General features: G+C 40.6%; 1 pseudogene; it reads left to right on the top strand.

Moving 5' to 3' along the window:
* The first annotated feature begins 1,192 nt into the window (after nucleotides 1-1,192).
* Nucleotides 1,193-5,097, top strand: part of LOC118626727 — a 14,344-nt pseudogene continuing 10,439 nt past the window's right edge.

Here is a 5,097-nt window from a genome sequence, read left to right on the forward strand (position 1 = left end):
AAAAGGAAAAAAAAGAAAAGAAAGAAAGAAACTATGGCAAAATGCACCACAAGAAGACAGGCACACACACTGTAAATTAAATTCTCCATTTTCAATTACATTATCTTGGAATTTTATTCAAGTTTCCAAACGAGCAGCAGTTGCATATTCCATGAAATGTTTTTGGCCCATAAAATACAAGTGGACCCCAGTGGAAGAATGTGGTGTCCAAAAAGTATGCAAAGCCCGTGAGGGAGATACTGTGATTGTCTGAACACTTTTTATTTCCACATTCTACTCTGCACTTAGATATTCAGAATCAGGCGCTTGGATTGCTCCTGCGGAAAGGCAGCTGCCTTCCCGGAAATGAGCCTGTGCTAAAAGTAGCTCTTCACTGCTTTCGGTTTCAGTAGGAGTTATGTTGCCAGCTCATCCCGTTTCTGGTGGCCTGGGATGACATAGAGATGGTTTTTCTGGCTGCAAACCTTTGAACTAGATCATTTTAAAACCTAATTACTGTTCACCTTAAACTCATACAGTGTTATATATACGTCAGCTATATACTACTAAAGCTTGAGGGGGTTGTTAATGACTGCAATGGTGTGAAATCCTTAAATACACTGTTTAAAAGTACTCATTTGGCCCTGACTGGTTTGGCTCATCGGTTATAGTGTCAGCTGTGGACCAGAGAGATCCGGGTTCGGTTCCCGCTAAGGGCACGTACCTCGGTTGCAGTTTGTCCCCGATCCTGGTTGGGGTCATGTGGATGGTGGCCACTCGATGTGTCTCTCTTACGTAGATGTCTCTCTCTCTCTCTCTCTCTCTCTCTCTTCCTCCCTCTCTCCCTCCCATTCTGTCTGAAGATAGATGAAAAAAATGTCTTCGAGTGAGGATTTAAAAAAAAAAAAAAATACCCATTTGATGTCTTCCAGGAATACATTTAAGTTTCTCTTTCTGCATTGTAACTGGTTAAAAAATATTAACATTTATCAGCAATACACAAAATGTGAATTGGTGAAGGTGAGCTCTTGTTAATACTGTATTTGTCTCAGTCATCATTGTTGTCATTATCATCACCATCATCATCATCATATCGCAATCACCACTGTGTTAGGTTTGCTTTAATGGTTCTGTCACTCAATAGCTCCCAAAGATAGTGATGTGGCCCCCAGTTTACATTTAGTAATGTCTGGAAACCTATTTGATTATCGCAATGGGTGGGTTAGCAGAAAAGATGCTACTGCTAACAGCTCTTAAATGTCCTACACTGCCCAGGACAGCTCCCACAGGAAAACTTTCCAGCCAGGACTGAAAATGGCGGTGGAGTGAATGGAAGCTACACAGACCATCTCCCAGGACCAAACTGGAATTACAACAAAAATAAAGACAAATCGTCAGGAAAAAGCAGCTTGGAGAACCACATAACCAGGGACTCTGACTCAATCCTGGTAGGCTTGCGAAGACGTGTGCCAGGAGCCCACTGTCTGCAGCGGTCTGGGCTGGGACCTGCGGCGGCCTAGGCTGGGACCTGTGACCTTGGCTGGGAGCTGCGCATTCAGCTGGGAGCTGTGAGGGCCTTAGCTGGGAGCGGTGCCCTCAGGTTAAAGTCCCAAGCAGGACAGATGCTAAAATAGCCACAGCCAGTCACCTTGGGCTCTGGCAGAGGGAGGGCAGACTGGACTGGAACTGTGTGGGAACACTCAGGATTTGGAGGGCGCTCAGAGCTTTTGCTGAGTTGCAGCCACTTAGGACTGTGGTCATCTTACTCCTTCCCAGGGCCCTGGGGAGAGGCAGCCGCTCCCTCAGAGATTCAACCCCACCTGGTGGCCACTGCAATGCTAATTGAGGCCCATTAACAACCTGCATCTGCCCCACCCTCGGGAAATCCTCTTACACTGAGCACCTGAGGGAGTTTTTCAGTCAATTCAGAAACCAAGGTTCTTCAGGTGACCGCTACTAATAGCCTCCAGGCAAAAAAGCTAGAGGGTAACTACCATTCCCTGGGATAGCAACTCTAACCAGGAAAGTAAGACTTGACAGTGGTGTTTAACGTGGGCCCTCACTGCTTCATCCAAACCCAGAAGAGGGAGCCACAAAGAGCAGAAAACCCACACCCACAGGAAAAATTTGGCAGACTCCAAAGCCCACTGCGTTAGCCAAAATGGTGAAACACAGAAACGAAAGCCAAATGAAAGAACAAGAGACCTCTACTGAAGATGAGATAAATGAGGTGCAGTTAAGCAAGTTAACAGAACTAGAATTCAGAGCCAGGATCTTGAGAAAGCTCAACAGCATGTGTAAGGACAGGAGCACCATGAGTAAAGACATAAAAATGTTGAAAATCAACCAGTTGGAAATTAAAAACCACCAGGAGAAATGAAGAATGACATATCAGAAATAAAAAACACACTGGAAAGTCTAAATAGCAGAGCAGAGGAAGCTGAGGACCGGATCAGTGAATTAGAAGACAGGGTAGAAAAAATCAACCAATCAGAAAAGCAAAAGGAATAAATAATTAAAAAACAGGAAAACAGCTTAAGAGAAATGTGAGACAACTGGAAACGTAATAACACTCACATCATAGGAGTCCCCGAAGAAGAAGAAAATGAGCAAGGGTTAGAGAGAAATAGTGACAGAAAACTTCCCTAATATGGTGAAGGAAGAAGGCATTCAAGTTCAAGAAGCACAGAGAGCCCCAAGTAAGAAGAACTCAAACAGGCCCACACCAAGACACATAGCAATCAAAGTGCCAAAAATTAAAGACAAAGAGAGAATCCTAAAAGCAGCAAGAGAGAAGCAACAGGTTACCTGCAAAGGAAACCCCATTAGGCTCTCAGTTGACTTCTCAACAGAAACACTACAGGCCAGAAGGGAATGGCATGAGGTAATCAAGGTCATGAAAAACAAGGATCTGAATCCAAGACTAGCAGCAAGGCTATCATTCAAAATAGCAGGTCAAATAAAGAGCTTCCCAGCCAAAAAAGGCTAAGGGAATACATTAGCACCACACCAGCACTACAAGAAATGTTAAAAGGGCTGCTGTAATTAGCAGGAGAAATAGGAAGAAAAATATAACCGCACTAAACAAAAATGGCAATAAATAAGTACATATCAATAATCACCTTAAATGTAAATGGATTGAATGCTCCCATAAAAAGACACAGAATAGCTGATTGGGTAAGAAGCATGACTCATGTATATATTATTTAAAAGAGATGCACCTCACAACAAAGACTCACATAGATCGAAAATGAAGGGATGGAAAAAAAATCTTCCAAGCAATCGGAAAGGAAAAAAAAAACTGGGGCAGCAATACTCATATCTTATAAAATAGATTTCAAAATGAAGGTCATAACTAGAGACAAAGAAGGCCACTACATACTATTGAAAGGATCTATCCAACAGGAAGATATAACCTTGATAAACATATATGCACTGAATATAGGAGCACCAAAATATATTAAAAATCTTCTGGAAGACTTCGAAGGAGAAATGGATAGCAATACAATCATAGCAGAAGACTTCAACACCCCGCTGACATCAGTGGATAGATCCTCTAGACAAAAAATTAGCAAGGAAACAGAGACTCTAAATAAAGCACTAGACCAAATGTATTTAATAGATATCTACAGAGAATTACACCCCAAAACTACAGAATTCACATTCTTCTCAAGTGCACCTGGGACATTCTCAAAGATAGATCACATGTTAGGACACAAACTAAATCTCTACAAGTTCAAGAAGACTGAAATGATATCAAGCATCTTCTCAGATCACAATGGCATGAAACTAGAAATCACTTGCAACAAGAACATGCAAAGACACTTGAACACATGGAAGCTAAATAGCATGTTATTAAACAATTAATGGGTTACCGAGGAGATCAAGGAAGAAATGAAAAACTTCATGGAACCAATGAAAATGAAGACACAACAACACAAAATCTATGGGATGCAGTGAAAGCAGTTCTGAGAGGGAAGTTCATAGCACCACAGGCCTACCTCAGAAAACAAGAAAAATCTCTAATAGACTATCTAACCTCACAACTTAAAGAACTAGAGAGCAAACAAAATGAAAACCCCCAGAACAAGTAGAAGGAAGGAAATAGTAAAGATCAGAGCAGAAATAAATGATATAGAGACTAAAAAAACAATTCAAAGGATCAATGAAACAAAGAGCTGGTTTTTCGAAAAGATAAACAAGATTGATGGACCTTAGCTAGACTCACCAAGAAACAAAGAGAGAGAACCCAAATACACATAAAAAGAAATGAAAGAGGAGAAGTAACGACTGACACCACAGAAATACAAAAGATTGTTAACAACTACTATGAACAATTATATAGCAACAAATTAGACAATCTAAGAGAAATGGACAAATTTCTAGAAACACATAGTCTCCCAAAACTGGACCAGGAAGAGAGAAAACTTGAACAGACCAATAACAACAGAAGAAATTAAAGATTTAATCAAGACTCTCCAGCAAACAAAAGCCCAGGCCCGGATGGCTTCATGGGGGAGTTTTACCGAACATTCAAAGAAAAACTAATACCAATTCTCCTCAAACTATTTCAAAAAATTCAAGAGGACGGAAAACTTCCAAACGCGTTTTATGAAGCCAGCATAATTCTAATTCCAAAACCAGAAAAAGAAACTACAAAGAAAGAAAACTACAGGCCAATATCCCTGATGAACATAGTTGCCAAAATCCTGAATAAAATACTAGCAAATCGGATCCAGCAATATATCAAAAAACTATTCACCATGACCAAGTGGGATTCATCCCAGGGATGCAAGGCTGGTACAATATTCGAAAATCAATAAACATGATACACCACATAAATAAAATGAAGAATAAAAACCACATGATCATATCAATAGATGCCAAAAAAGCCTTTGACAAAATCCAGCATCCATTTCTGATAAAAACACTCAGCAATGTGGGACTAGAGGGATCATATCTAGACATAATAAAGGCCATATATGAAGGACCTACAGACAACATCATACTCAATGGACAAAAACTAAAAGCATTTCCCTTAAGAACAGAACAAGGCAAGGATGCCACTTTCACCACTCTTATTAACATAGTACTGGAAATGCTTAGCCACAGCAATCA

Source organism: Molossus molossus, unplaced genomic scaffold, assembly GCF_014108415.1.
Source record: "Molossus molossus isolate mMolMol1 unplaced genomic scaffold, mMolMol1.p scaffold_m16_p_12, whole genome shotgun sequence".
NCBI classification, from domain to species: domain Eukaryota; kingdom Metazoa; phylum Chordata; class Mammalia; order Chiroptera; family Molossidae; genus Molossus; species Molossus molossus.